We start from the raw sequence: 16,040 nt of genomic DNA on the forward strand, positions 1-16,040 counted from the left end.
TGCTATAATAGAGGTGTTTGTGGTTTGGTTTTTACGTCAAGCTGTGAGCCAAACCGTTGTTGCCTGTTTGGGCTTATCAAGCCTTCATAACAAATGGCATAAAATATTAAACAAAAAAGTAATTTAAACAAATGGTTGCTCAAATGATCCCATTTTCAAGCTCTAATTGCTTTTGTGTTCTGGTGACCAGTCAACAAACGAGCTAACACACCATACAGAACCTTCAAGTAGACTTGGTCAATATTTACTTTAATTAAACCCAATATAAAGTATATATAAATAAAAGTATACAAACCTAAAATGTATCATCAAATGTTACAGCTCAGTTCTGTTTCATACAGCCGGTTTTTGGTATGAACCGTAAACCAAATCGGTCATCACGTTTTGTAAATTATACAATTTTGAAACCAACCGAGAGTTAAAGAAAAAAAACAACTGCTAAATCAAACTGATAACCGGTTTGAATGGTTTCATGGATTGAAACCGACCGTGAAAACCACTACACTATAAAATGGCCAAAAGGCTATTATCTGTATACATGTATACAGAATATTACTCATAACATGTCTAAGGGGGAACACGCTCCGGCGAGTGACAAATCCACCCCTTGGATTACTCACAAGAAAGTAAACGAAGAAGGCGACAAAACGACTCAAAGTCGACTATCGACAAGAAGTAAGAAAAACCCTGAAAGTATATATAAACTAGTCAACCAAACACGTTATCATAGACATGTGCACATAGATTATTCATGTTTCACAACACATTTATCATGTCCTATCCACCCTAGTGTTGCTTTGTAGTTTTACTGTTGCAGCTATTTTATTGGCACATATATTAAACAACAGGTTCTTCTTTCTTAACCTCTGCATCAGGTTTTTCTTCTTTAACCTCTGCATCAGTTTTTTCTTCTTTCTTAACCTCTGCGTCAGGTTGTTCTTCTTTCTTAATCTTTGCATCAGGTATTTCTTCCTTAACCGTTGCATCACCCCTACGACGCTTTGTTCCTACCTGAAAATTAGAATCATTCATACGCTTAAAAACATAGGAAGCAATCGGCCTTTGAATAAACGAGATTAGTTAGTGACAGCTTAGTAATTAACTTCCAGTTAGTGAAGGCTGAAATGTAGGCCTGTAATGAACCGAAATACGTTCGGTGTACTGTTCGTGAACCGTTTGGCGGGAAGTTTGGTTATGTTCGTTTATTTAATAAAAGAACGAACATGAACAAAAAATTTGTGTTCGTTTAGTTAAACGAACGAACATGTACACATGTTCCGTTCGTTCATTTATGTTCATAAACATTCGTTTATGTTAGTTTATTTATGTTCGTTTATGTATTGATGGAAAATAATTAAATGCTATATGAGTGAGTCATCTACTTAAAAAGGTTATATATTTGTTAATATGTTCATTTATCTTTGCTTAGTTTTGTTCGATTAGATTTTAAACAAACGAACATAAACGAACACAAATGCTCATTTTATTAAATAAACGATTAAGTTTTGTTAAATAAACGAACACAAATTAGTTTTGTTTGATTAAGTGTCCGTCTTCATTTAATGTTAAATGAGCGAGCACGAACATTCCCTTGTCCATGTTCATTCGATTCGTTTACAGGCTTTCATTATTCACATTGATGAATAAATCGGTCTCAATCTCTAGGCCATGCCGATTTTATTTGTGTTCGTGAACCATTCGTGAACACATTCATTTCCTTAATGAACGACGTTCCGGAAGTGTTCGTGAACCGTTCATGAACACATTAGTTCCTTAACAAACGAACATGAACAAGGTCTTCTCCGTGTTCATTCCATTCGTTTACAACCCTACTGAAATGGGTAAAAGAGTATTTTTGTATTTGCCCCTTGTGCTGAGTTTTTTAATTAAATATTAGTTCTGACAGTTTTTTAAAACTCAAATAAACCTTTATATAGTACACTATTTTTTATAAAAATAACACCATAAAATCGGGCATTTTATTGTCTTTGATATGGGTATAATGTTGCTTTACTTCAATAAAAAAGACATTTTAAATAGGCGTAACACATCGTGCGCTATAACTGTGTTACTATGCGTTTTACAACATGTTTCATTTTAATCGGTGCTAGTATGTAGATGATAAAATTACAATGTTGTTACGTGTCCACGTTTTAAATGGTATTTTAATAACAAAAAGTAGGGCATTGTTAATTCCATTTATGGATGCCATAAAGCCATAAAGCGGCATTCGTGACGCAAATACCCTCGCCCACAAAACCCACGTGCGTTGACGTGTCACCTCCCTGTTGTTTCTTACGCTTTTTAGGCGAAAATCATTTTGTACATTCACCACACCCAACGTATCCATATATGAACACAAATACATGTTCATATGCATATGCAGAATCAAAATTACAGTAGCTGCAATTAACATAAGCCAATGTATACACTTTGTTACCTTAGCATCTCCATCTTGAGAAGTAGCAAGAGAATTCTGCAGCAGCTGTTGTTCTTCAGTTGAACAAGTTTCACAAAAGAAATGATCCGTACGCTTAGCCTCTGCGCTTGACATACCAATACAAGCAGGATGAAACCTAAACCAAAAACAGTAATAATTATAGAGATGATCAATAACCAAACGGTTTACCGAAACCGAACATCGACCAAAAATAGGTTATCGTTTGTTTTACCCCCGATTAACCGGAATGAACCAAACCAAACCATTCACATTTTCATAAATTTCTAGATTCTATGCATCCATTTCATATTTTCATAAGATTCATAAATTACTAGCTTTGAATGAGTTTCATAAATTTCGCAAACCGTTACCGAAACCAAACCAAAATCAACAGAAAATAGGTTATCCAACCCCCCCCCCCCCCGATTAACCGGAATTAACCAAACCAAACCATTCACATTTCCATAAATTTCTAGCTTCTATACATCCATTTCATAAATTACTAGCTTCGATTAACCAGAATCCGAGAATCTAACCATTCCTATATTCATAAATTTCCAAGCAAATATTCTAGCCTATCTTCGGTTTTGGTTATTAACCGAACCGAAAACCAAAAAACTAACAGAATAAACAGACCCGATGAACCAAAAACCACTTGATTAATAAAAATAGATCAACCGATGCGTAGGGCTGTTCAAAAAGCTCAGGATCATAGTCACATAAATCGCTGAGACACCCACGATTTTCGTATTGGTACGTGATGTACCCAATCGGAATTCGTCATCGTTCCGGTCGCCGGAGAAATCGCGTTCCCAATTTCCGGTACGTTCGATCCAATTAAACCCTAGTTCGTGATTCAATTTCTGATGGCCGTCGCTCCAATTGAAGATGAATTCGCGAATCACTCTGAAAATCACCCCTAATTCGCGATTCAATTAAACCCTAATTCGCGTTTTTTATTTGGGCGGGAATATTGGAACGGCGCTCCAACCCAATCAGCAACTGGGTCTCTTCGATTTCCTACACCAATTAAAGTCTGTAACATGCAGATTTTAACATCCAATAGGATGTATAAAATCCCACCAGTGTCATCTCTAATTTGAGTAATTTGAGCTGCCTCATTTAATTTCGAGCTCAAACCAACCCTGGCTCGACTCGTGAACAGCCCAACCAATGTATACCACCATTTCATGTATTTCACCATTTATATATTCAAATATTTCTAGCTTGTATACCCCGGCCCATTGTCATGTATGATGTATTTCACGTTTTACACCACCATTTCATGTATTTACGCATCCACTTCATGCATTTCTAAGTAAAAATTTTAGCCCAAATTTGACTTTGGTTATTAACCAAAAACCAATTGGTTAATTTGGTTAAGACAAATAACCGAACCGAATCACACACCCCTAAATTTATAGTTTCCATCAATTTCATTTTACAGATCAAAACCATAGCCCTAACCCTACCCATCAAAATCATATCAATCATCAAAATCCCCAAATTCAACCTACCAGTCGACGCATCCGTCACACTGAACCATCAACTTATCCGGATTATACGGCATCACGCACTTACAGTACCTACAAATCACACCAATTCATCAAACAATTTCAAATCAAATCAAAACACAAACTATATTACATTATATTATATTATATCATTATTATTATGTACAGATACACAGCAACTAGATTGGGAGAGAAGACACCAGTGCAGCACATATACTGAAAACGAGAGAAGAAATCGTCGTTTCGAACGGCACGAAGCTTCTGGTAGGCATTGAGCGTGTGCACGGTGCACTTGCCTTCGATCGTATCAGCACTCTGCAGGTCACGGTGATCGGAGAGAAACAGCTCCTTCCTGCCGTGAAAACTCTTCCGGCCGGTAGTACCACAGCACGTGCACCTTCACGTGACGTCCGATCAGCTTGATGGCTTCGATTTTGGCCACGTAGGAGCGTTTGGATGACTTTGGTGGACGCATCAACACGCAATCGCCGGCTGCATAAATAATAATAAATTAGTAATAGTAATAATAATAATGGAATGAAATGTTAATTGTTATATGAAGGAATATACGTCTGATGATTTTGTTGGTGCGTTTGATGGTGTACGAGTGCAGGGTTTTTTTGGTGGCACGGGGTTTGGGTTTCGCCATGAAGATGTTGAAAGATGAAGAATGTTGAAATGACAATGAAAGGAGTTTAATACAGGAGTGAGTTGCTTTTCGAACACGTATACAAAACAATAATATAATAATAAATGCTGAGATATTCGTAACTACTTGTTATTATCTTTAAAAAAAATTAATCGGTATGTTTGGTAAAACTAGCCCGGTAGTACTAATTGTAACTTTTTAAAAATATTTAGGTGTTTAACGGAGTAGCTAGAGTTTTTAATAAAACTAGCTAGGCGCACGTGCGGTGCACAGTTCTAATCTGAAACATATTCTGACATGACCTCTTTCGACTCAAAACCATACCAACAAGAACCGAACTAACCCAGACGCATCCGACCCTAATTTGGTCTTACACATGAACCGAGCTTTCCGTCGCGCCATCATCCTGATTTCAACTTACCTGGGTAACAAAATGGTCGGAATTGTGTTCTTACCCATCTTTTTGCCGTTCTTTCTGATCCTTCAACCGGTTGGCTTCCATTTCTTTTTTATTTCTCATGAAATCGGGTTGTCCAAGCCGCAATCCTTGTGTTACAGATCTGTCAAAAATGGTTTTGAATGTTCCAAAATACTTATAAAAGTGTTTTCCTAGTTATAAATTAGCATTAAAGAGATTAAACAAAGTGTCTTTTAACAAAGGGTCAGGTTGAAATTGCAAAATTGAGCAATTAAGGCTCAAATATATTCTTAATTAAGTGTCAAAGTGTGACTAAATTAAATGCAATGCATGATTTGGAATAGTTGGAGTTTAATTGGTCATGTGGATGTTGAAAATAGTCATAGGGTTATTTGTACTCAAAGAAGCATAATTATTAAGTTTTGCATGAACATCAGATGTTCAAGTTCAATTAATTAAGCAAGAGCATGTGAAATTGCAAGCTCATTATTCTATAAGATGAGCACATAAAACTTTCCTAAACGAGTATACATCAAACTGCTCGGTTTAAGGATAAATATGAGTTATTGCTTGATTCGGTCCTCAATTTTGTGCAAGATGCGTATCTTGTGTATTATGAGGCCAAGTCTTATGTGTAATGACACTGTAATTCTAGTAAAACAGGATGGATATCTTATATTCTTATGTTGTTTATTTGATCTTGTAAACGAACGTGACCTTGAGATTTGCATCAAGAAACTAAATTTCATCTTAGAACCACTATGATTCTCATTCCCGTATTTAGATCAATTTACACCGTGTGAATTATGCGTCTTAATGTGGTCTATCTTGATTCGCCACGCATTCCATTTTTCTGGTGGATCCGTCTTATTGGGAGTTTCTATGACGCATTCATGAAGGAGCCAGCGTAGTAATAAGGACGTATTAATGTGGTCTATCTTAATTCGCCACGCATTCCATTTTTCTAGTGGATCCGTCTTATTGGGAGTTTCTATGATGCATTCATGAAGGAGCCAACGTAATAATAAGGACGTATTAATGTGGTCTATCTTAATTCGCCACGCATTCCATTTTTCTGGTGGATCCGTCTTATTGGGAGTTTCTATGACGCATTCATGAAGGAGCCAACGTAATAATAAGGACGTATAAATGTGGTCTATCTTAATTCGTCACAAATTCCATTTTTCTGTTGGATCCATCTTATTGGGAGTTTCTATGACGCATTCATGAAGGAGCCAACGTAATAATAAGGACGCATTGATGAACTATTAGTAAAAGTATTTATACGGCCGAGTTCGTCATCATGGGGAGCTCCAATTTTTTTTGTAAAGAAGAAGGACAGATCGATGAGGATGTGTATAGATTATAGAGAGCTAAATAAGGTAACAATTAAGAACGTATGAGGCATTTCGGTAGATGTCTTCGACCAACCAATGTCGTTATATGTAATTTTCGCAAGAGACCGGGTCACGTGGAAGTAGACTACAAGAAGAAAGCAGCTGTGTGTTTTAATTGTGGTGAAAAATGACATTGCCGACGACAGCGGCGGCTGGTGCAAGTGGCAGCAGTACCAAGACCGAGGCCAAGAAGGGAAACACACGTGTCTTTATGCTGGATGCTTAAAAGGCAGCTGATATACCGGACGTGATCACCGGTACGTTTCCTATAAATAAAGTTTATGCTAGGGTTTTATATGACTCAGGTGAGAATCAAAGTTTTATAGTAGAATGTTTAAAATATTTATTAATAATTTAAATCAGACAGTTTTGACTTTCAGTGTTGAACAATAATGAAGCCACTTGGCACAAAAATAAGACAATTAGATGACATGTGGCATAACAGTGGTTTTTGTTTATTATAAGAGTAGATTTCTCACAAAATCACTTCCAAGATGTATTTCCTGACGAGTTACCAGGAGCTCCGCCAGATAGAGAAGTAGAGTTTAGGATCGACCTCATGCTAGGAACTTCAACGATAGCCAAATCTCCGTATCGTCTAGCACTTATGGAAATAAAGGAATTGAAGAAACAGTTACTTACAGAGTTATAGACATGGTGTTACAAAGAATCAATTATATGTGTATACAGTACGTCATTAAACTCCAACTATTCCAAGTCATGCATTCCAAATCATGCATGGCTAAGTGGGGGCATTGGTCCTCACCTACTTCAAATCTTGGTATCATGTCCAAAACTATGATTGACATGGCATGTTTAACATATAATCAATTGTGACTCATAATCAAATGGTCTACTAGTAAGGTGTTTGCCCCTTGTAGATGTGGAACTAATATTAGATGTAAAAACATTGTCGTTAAAAAAGTCATATCGTGATAACGTAAACAGTAATGATACCATATGACTTTATCGGTTAAACTAATTTTAAACCCCGATAATATTATGCATAAAGTAAAAAAAAACATATAATTACTCATTTAAAAGATAATATTCAACCATTTTGTTTTCTGACATGAATCAACAAGGTTAACAAAGTATAAGTCTGTAAGGCTATATGTAGTGGGCGACGGATTGGGGCGAGAAATGGGCGACAGGGGCTACAACACCGTCCCCATGGGCGATTTTTGGGGTAATTTGGGGCGGGGGCGGATTGTTCTTGTCGCCTGGAGATGTATGTGTATGTATATGTGTTGTGTGTATTGTATGTATGTATATATATTTATATTATTATTATATATGTTTGTGTGTGTATATATATGTATATGTATATGTATATATGTTGTGTGTGTATATATATGTATATGTATATGTATTGCAAAATGAATCCTAGAAACAACCCGAACTAACCGAACCACCCATTCCCTCATTTCGGTCAACACCATGGTTCGCAAAACCAACCGAACGTGAACTTATAATGGAACCCGATGAACCTAAATCAACCGAGCTATCCATTTCAATTTCCCGACCCGAACCTAAACATGTACGCCAACCGAGCTATATGTTTTTTTTTATATTTTTAGTTATGTATTTTTTTTAGTTATGTATTTTTTTGTATTTCTTTTTAATTTTAATGCACTTTTATTTAATTATTTGAAGAAATTGGGTTTTATTTGATTAGTTTAATTATAAAATAAATAATAAAAAAAGATACCGTAGGCCCAACTTGTAGCCTAAGCACCATTACACCCCAAAAACAAATTCGCCCCATTTGCTAACTGGACGCCACGTGTCACAATTCGCCCCCATTTGTAGCCCTCCATTACACATAGCCTAGTAAATAAAACAAAGTCCTACTATAGTATTACTAGACCGGGTGACCAGTAACCACCCAAACAAAGACGATTTCCTTTTCTATGAATATGATATGGTTATAATATCACATATATATATATTTTTTTAATCATTATTTCAAGTAATTTCTTATTTAATAAATTTGGTTTTTTAGTTCGATAACATAAACCTATTGGTAGTTAGGAGCCTCTACACTCTTTAGAAGACGAACAAAGATCTATGTCGAACACTAGAATAACCCTCACTGCCATCAACGCTCTCTCTTCGGCCTTTCTTTCTCATCTCCCTTTCACAGTTTCTATTCTCTTTATTTCATTCGTGAATGTCCATGTAAATGGACTATAATTATAAACACACGAGTCGTTTATCACCTTATGACGACACCCCAGATCGTCCCATGCACCTCAACGCTAACTCAGCAACGTCTACATATTTATTTACCGAGTTTTATAATTAATATAGCAATATGTGACATAATTACACAGACTTTTGTTCATTGGTATGTAAAGTATCAACATTGTAGCCATGGGAGGCTTGAAGGGTGTGCGAGCTGCACCATCGGCCGGGACACATATATAAGTTTCGGAGGCACAAACTTTTTTATACATATTACATATATATGTATTTTGGTGTTAAAAATAAGATTATTTGCAATGGTTTATGAGAGAATTACATGCTAAGAAAGATTTCTGTTTATAATAAATCGGTCAATAAAAGTTTTATCCATGTGTACATTAGCAAAAAAAATAATTTTGTTAAGGCCTACGGGCCTTTTTATTTTAGTCCGACTGAGGTATTTAAAATCTCGAAGACGACTCTGATGGTAGGCATACTTATCTTAGAAATTAAGATTATGCAAATGTTAAATAAAAACAACTAGTGGGATACCCCCGCACTTTGCGGCGGGAATTCTGTCTGGACAGGTTCGTTTCATCACGGTATCGCAAAAGAAAGAGAGTCTGAATAGTAAGTTCATGATACAAATAAGTAGTTTTCTTAAAAAAAATAGGAATTGTATAAACATTAATGTAGAAGTGTTAATAACATTTTTCATAAACGCCCCTATACCAAATCTGTGATATTTGACCCTTATTTGCAGCAAATGAATTAGAAAATACCCAATATGCTCCTTCGAATCGTATCAACTTTTCATGTTGCATTGAATTTCGTAAGCTATTATGGTTTATGATCCATTTATGATCTAGAGAGGGGCATAATAAACTAATAATTATGAATATACAAATACGATGTATTACAAATATAATTGTAGAAAAGCAACTGAAATGAAATGTAGTTTTAACAGAACAGTCAACAGAAACATTGTAGGTAACACAATTTTAAGCAGGGAAATTATAAGTAAACTAAAAATACATCCATCGAAGTTGTTTACAAAAAATTCAGTTGACACCACAATATGAGTAATTAGCAAGAAACAAATATTAAGTACCAGATGATGCAGAAACCAGCTGTCTGCAATATGTGAACGAAAGGCAAAAGAGAAACTATGGTGTTATCCTCTTCGATCACGACATGCACTCTTTGGTGGAAGGTAAATGTGAAGAGCAACAATTGATGCTATTCCGCTGACTTTTATACAGGCTTTATGAGGGACTACTTTATCTAAAGCTTAACTATCAATAAGAGATACGATATTATTATGTATCTAACTGCACAACAATATATCAGTTGTACATTACTCAAAAGAATACAACTTATCAATTACTCTACCAATTAAATTAGTCTCTAAGATTTAACAGGTTTGTACTAATTACTTCTTTCAAAGTTGAAACAAATAACTAATGCACAGAATAATATATTACAAAAGTCATTTGGTTATGTCTGTACAACAAACAAACCAGAACTTTTGATGTCGCTAATATGTAACCAATCACCATATATCATTAAACCAAAACATCCACAACATATAAGCCCTCAAACCCAAAAAATAAAAACCAATGATATCCTATGGCAGATAAGAACAATACAAAGGGAAACCCTATGTTTAACACCCTTTAAACCAACCATAAATCCTAAAGTAAAAAAAAGACCCATCGAAGTCGGCTATATTTACTCTTTATTTGTAGTTTTTTTTATGTAATTCACTTACTTTCATGGCATAAATGCTGTAAAATCTTAAAATTCATAGTTCAATAAACAAAACTTAATTAAAGCAAACTACAGTGTAGAAAGAAATGATTTAAAATCATTGTTAACATGTATACAAGAATCAGGATTTGAATACAAATTACCAATAACATTCAAAAACCCTAAATATATAATCTAAACAGCAGAGCATATATGGATTCAATAACCACAATTCAACTGAAAAAACGTCATCTTAATACTAAAATTTTACTTTGAAAATTATCAATTACCTTTTGTTTGTTCGAAAATGCCTGCGAGAATAGCTCGAAAAATTGGGGTTTTGGTACAACAAAATCCTTATTTTCCGTAAAATCTGTACCTTGAGTTTTAATAACCAGCGACGAAGAGTCAATTGACGGAAGCTGTTGATTGAGTGAGTCTGAGGTTGTAGCAGGGGAGATTTACCAATTTAGTGGGTTGGAATCGGGCGAGGCTTTGGGTGTAGGTGTTGGATAGGGTTGTAGATAAGTTTTTCCATGGTGGCATCGCTGTGTCTTTAGGTGTCCGAGTAGCTCCGTCCGGCGTGGAGGTTTTGTGTGAGATTGATGAATTCGTGGATTTTAGTTTAGGTTAGAAATGAGAGAGAGAGAGAGAGAGTAATACTCAAGCACCAAATTACTCATCCATATTCCATGACACAAACACAAACACAAACCCTGACCACTACTCAAGCACCAAATTACTCACCAACAATAATACCAATAATAAGTAAGCTAGTGAAGTCGTCAAATCTTTAACTTAAGCATAGATAATCTTAATCCCATCAATGGTAATATCTTCCGAACCACCGTAACCAAAACATTGTCATCATCATCAGCTTCCAACTCTTCCAAGAGCTCGGTAAGTCCAGCCCAAAAGCTAGTCTTACTCAAACTCTTCCCCTTGTGCTTATGCGGCAACTCCGCAAAACTTCCCGCAAACTCAGTCTGATCCGGTGCACTCGCGTCATCATCTTCGTCGTTCACATACACATCAAATTCAACATATTTCTCACTATCATAAGTAATCCCTTGAATAGTCAATAACTCCTCTTTCTCCTCCTTTTCTTTTTTACTTCTCGATTTTGTTCGATCTCGGTACCAAAACCTTGACAACCTTGTCGAGTTTCACCGGGAAGGTAACGTCGTCAGCTTTTTTCACTTTTCCTATAAGTTTTTTTGCAATACCAGACCTGGGTGCACGTGGGACCGGCTTACTGTTCAGCCATGGTACATCTACTCTCTGGTAGTCGTACCCTAGCTGATTAGTAAGCAAACAATCCTTAACGTACACCCTAACAAGATTCTTGTTTTCATCATAGAAAACAAAGGATGTGTTAAGCCAATCTGAATCATTTATGTCTTTATGTTTACCTCACAACATCTTCCACAAAGACCACATGCGGTCAACGTTGGAATGGTGACAATAAAACATTAATGTGTCACGACCAGCAGAATAAAAGTTTCCTAGGTTTTCACCGTTTGTTTCTCTAGGGTCACCAACCCACCGGTGGACCGGTGTATGCGGGCTTTGCTCGACCGACCCACCGCCCGAAATGGGTTCAATTCCAGCTCGATACTCGCCTCCAAAGAACGCGGTTGGGTCGGTTGCATTTGTCACCATTTGCCTATACATGATGGCTAAATTGTTTTTAACCTTTTCGATATCGGTTGCGTTGGTATCTTTGCCACTGAAACCCAAATCTACGACGGCTTTTAAGTGATCTTAGTTTCGTTTGGTGTCGAAGAGAGCGGATTTTGGATCGTTGAAGTATGTCGGGATTGTCATGCCCGTGGGTGTGTCCCAAACGGTAAAGCGAAAGTGGGGTCGTCGATCAGACTCCCCAAGATTCTCTCGTAAAAGTAAATATACCTGTAAAATAATGAAAATCACGTAAGATGTTATTTATTATTAATCAACTTTATAAACTATATATTAGAGATGTTCACGGTTCGGTTTGAAACCGTGAAACCGCCAAACAGGTCATCGGTTTGGTTTTCTTTCTTAACTTTTGGCCGGTTGGTTTGAAAATTTTCAAACCGTAGCAAACGGTTTGGTTTACTGTTTGTATTGGTACAAATTGTTTAAACTGGACCGGACTGTATCATTTAATTATATATATTTTATGTATTATATATGTGTATACAATTATATTAGTAAACATATAAATAAAAATTATTAATGCATATGGTATACATTACTAAATATAAATAGTGACAGAATGTACAATATATAAAACAAAAACAAAGTGGGTTATGTCCAAATCCAAGACTCAAAAAACTTCAAGTGGTCTTTCAATATTTTAAAAGAGAGAACCCAAGAATTAGTTGGTTTGTGTAATATTCTATAAATTATCGGGAGCTCTACAATTAAATATCACAAAGTTATTTTGAACATTTTGTATAAAACCTATATAAGCCTAAACCGTGAAACCAAACCGTTACTAATGGTTCGGTTTAAGAGTTCAACGGTTTGGTTCAAGGTTTGACCTAAAAACCGAACCGTGAACACCCCTACTATACATTATAGTACAAACAGTGATAAATACAAGAACACATAATTAAATAATATATTCTAATAATGATTACGATATAATAGTCAAATTCTAATAATATATTCTCTAATAGTACCAACGGTGGAAAGGGAAGAATAACCATGAGTTATGAATCTGGATTTCAATATCCGGAAAGCCGCTTGAAGATTGCGTGTAAGCACCGTTACAATACGCGCAATGAATATGAGCTTGTTGTAGAAAGTTACGAGGATCATCTTCGGGTAGTTCTTTCATTCGTTTGATCGCTTCGTTAAATTTAGCAATGTATTTAGGGCTTAATAAATGCGCGGCTGGCCGAACCTTAAATGTTGGGAAAATTCCCTAAATGATCCTAAAGAATAGAGAGAGAAAAAAATGGATCCTATTTAAGTCAAGATTCTCAAAATAATCCAAAAAATATGTACTGAGGCGACAACTTGGAAAAATAAACGACGAGATTTTTTAACCAATCAAAATCTTACACGTGTAAAGGTTCTGACACACCAGACGAGATTTTTAAAAATCTTGTCTGGTCCGACAATATTTTTAACTTAATTAACTTTTTAAAAAACCGTCTCTCCAGACGGTTTTTTTTATGTTTCTCGTCTGGTCCGTTCAAATTATTATTATCCCTACCTTCTTCCACATCTTCATCTTCTTCATCTTCATCTTCATCTCCAAAATTCCAATCTCACCACACCAAAATAGTCCAACATGAAACACAATTAGTGAAAGTTTGACTTAGTGAAAAAAGCCTTGATTTTCAGTAACAAACGGGTTAACTTTTAAGTAACAAAGACTTGGTTTTTGGATTATTTTGGTGAAAAAAGCCTTGGGATTATATAATAATAAGGCCTCATGTTGGACTATTTTGGTATGATGAGATTGGAGATTTTGGAGATGAAGATGAAGATGAAGAAGATGAAGACTTTGAACGGACCAGACGAGAAACATAAAAAACCCGTCTGCAGAGACGGTTTTTTAAAAAGTTAACTAAGTTAAAAATATGGTCGGACCATCTCGTCTGGTGTGTCAGAACCTTTACACGTGTCAGAACCTTTATACGTGTCAGATTTTGATTGGTTAAAAAATCTCGTCGTTTATTTTTCCAAGTTGTCACTTCAGTACATATTTTTTGGATTGTCTTAAGAATCTTGACTTAAATAGGATATTTATTTCCATGAAATGTTTGGTTTTTAGGGAACTTAAAGTCTATGATTTGACTAGAGTCTGGCGGACAACAGTCACCGCCAGTAGGTGTACTTTGTCGAGGTTTAAACCCAGAGAGTGGGTTGGTCCCACATTTTGAAATATCTGGGCAGCTAGTGGTGCTGCCCCAACAGATGGTACAGAAGTGAGGTTCGCAGCTCCGGCAAGACCACCGAGACCGAGAAGCATGTTTCGGCAGCCGTGGCTGGTGGTGTTAAGAGGGAAGCCATGGTGTTTAGGTGGTGTGCATGTTAGTATGGTTCCTAGCATGGTTTATATAATATTATTGTATGAATTAATTTTTTCCAAGTTGTCACGTCCTTATTTAAAAGTTTTATATTTAAAACTTTAAATTAATGAAAAGCAAAAGGTGCCATCCGTATTTTAACCTTTATTATTCTCTTTTTGAATGTGTATGCCATACACAATGCAAGAACATGATTAGAACATTAAAATATAATATATATTTCTTTTCATTAACATAAATAAAACAAAGGATGCAAATATATATTTTATTTGGTGGTTTAGTTTTAGCTTAGACATTTTCTTCAATTATAAGGTGGTGGGGTGGTAGTGGCGAAACTTAGACTAAGACATCTGGGAGGCTGGACTCAAAATGTATACAAAATTTCACAAACGAAGGAGGTCGGGCTCAAATTTTAGACCGAAACAGCTAAATTTACACTACATATAAAAATTTCGGCCGAAAATGACTAAATTTTACACTACGTATAAAAATATTCGGCCAAAAACGGCTAAATTTTACACTGTGTTAAAAAAATTCGGTAAAAAACGGTTAAATTTACACTTCGTATAAAAAGTTTCTTGATTCAAACGGGTAAATTTACACTAATTCGTAAAAAACAGGGGGGCGAATCCACCTCAGGCCCTGAGCAACCTTTGCCATTGGGGGTGGGGTGGAACTACGGGTGAGAACAATGATGTGTAAATGTTATCTCACGATGAGATAATATGACAGGTTTTCACAGTATGAAACATTGTGTCCTTATAGTGTGCTCTACGAGCATAGAGCCCTCTCGTGAAGGTCTCAACGTACGTTAAGTTGGATGAATTATTTATTGTGTATTAAACTATTAACTATTTATTTATGATGTGTAAATATATATTATGTACAACATAATCACATATGTTGAAGATATAACCCATGACGGGTTACCCGTCATATAAACGTGATGAACATCATCATAATCGTGTTAAAATATGTTGGCCGTAATAATTGTACTATAACATTAGGGGGGACGGGGCGGTCGGTGCGTGATGGAGCTCCCATCACGCGTGGTGAGCCTCTCCACACCGCCGCCGCCCCTTTGTCACCGGAAAAAATGGATTTTACGTGATGGGTGTCACGCGTGATGAAGAGTGATGGTGGGGTTCTCGAGGTAAAAATGACCTTTGGGAGCCGTTGGGAGGTGTGTGTGTGTGTGGGGGGGGGGGGGGGGTCACCGGTAAAAAGCAGGGAAGAAGGAAGAACAGGGAAGAAGCTGCGTTAGTATTATTATTACTATTATTATATTTTAAATACAATTTACACATTTAACCCCTTAACTTTCACATTTCTTTTAAACAGAATTTAGAATAATTTACGAATTAAACCTTGAACTTTTGAATGCTATAAAAATTATATAAAAGTCGGCTAAGTTGGCGGAAACATGACGAGGCCTATATCAACCATTTTTTTGTCGGTTTTTATTTATTTATTTATTTATTTATCTTTGTAACATTTAATCTTACAAAAAAAAACAAAACAAAAACAAAAAAAATTCCATCACATACCACCACACCACACCACCACCCCTAGTAAAAAACCATCACATGTGATGGATTTGAGGTTGATGATGTGACATCATTTGATTGGGTGGGGTGTGTGATGAGTGATAACCACCC

The 16,040-nt window shown here is 36.0% G+C and overlaps 2 pseudogenes across 2 annotated transcripts; both read right to left on the reverse strand.

The window, feature by feature from the left end:
- Window positions 1-513: 513 nt before the first annotated feature.
- LOC143536572 (chromatin remodeling protein SHL-like) lies at window positions 514-4,691 on the reverse strand (annotated as a pseudogene). Its single transcript, XR_013135907.1, has 5 exons — window positions 4,525-4,691; window positions 4,127-4,446; window positions 3,958-4,026; window positions 2,441-2,576; window positions 514-1,011 (listed from the first exon to the last, which is right to left on the reverse strand). The product of XR_013135907.1 is annotated as a chromatin remodeling protein SHL-like (transcript).
- Window positions 4,692-11,056: 6,365 nt separating this feature from the next.
- Window positions 11,057-14,405, reverse strand: LOC143535474 (polyphenol oxidase I, chloroplastic pseudogene; annotated as a pseudogene). The gene is made up of 3 exons (XR_013135720.1): window positions 14,114-14,405; window positions 13,024-13,254; window positions 11,057-12,265 (listed from the first exon to the last, which is right to left on the reverse strand). The product of XR_013135720.1 is annotated as a polyphenol oxidase I, chloroplastic pseudogene (transcript).
- Window positions 14,406-16,040: the final 1,635 nt, after the last annotated feature.

Source organism: Bidens hawaiensis, unplaced genomic scaffold (genome assembly GCF_021521415.1).
Source record: "Bidens hawaiensis isolate Kalapana, Puna unplaced genomic scaffold, B.hawaiensis_p1.1 tig00000780_1, whole genome shotgun sequence".
Lineage (NCBI taxonomy): Eukaryota > Viridiplantae > Streptophyta > Magnoliopsida > Asterales > Asteraceae > Bidens > Bidens hawaiensis.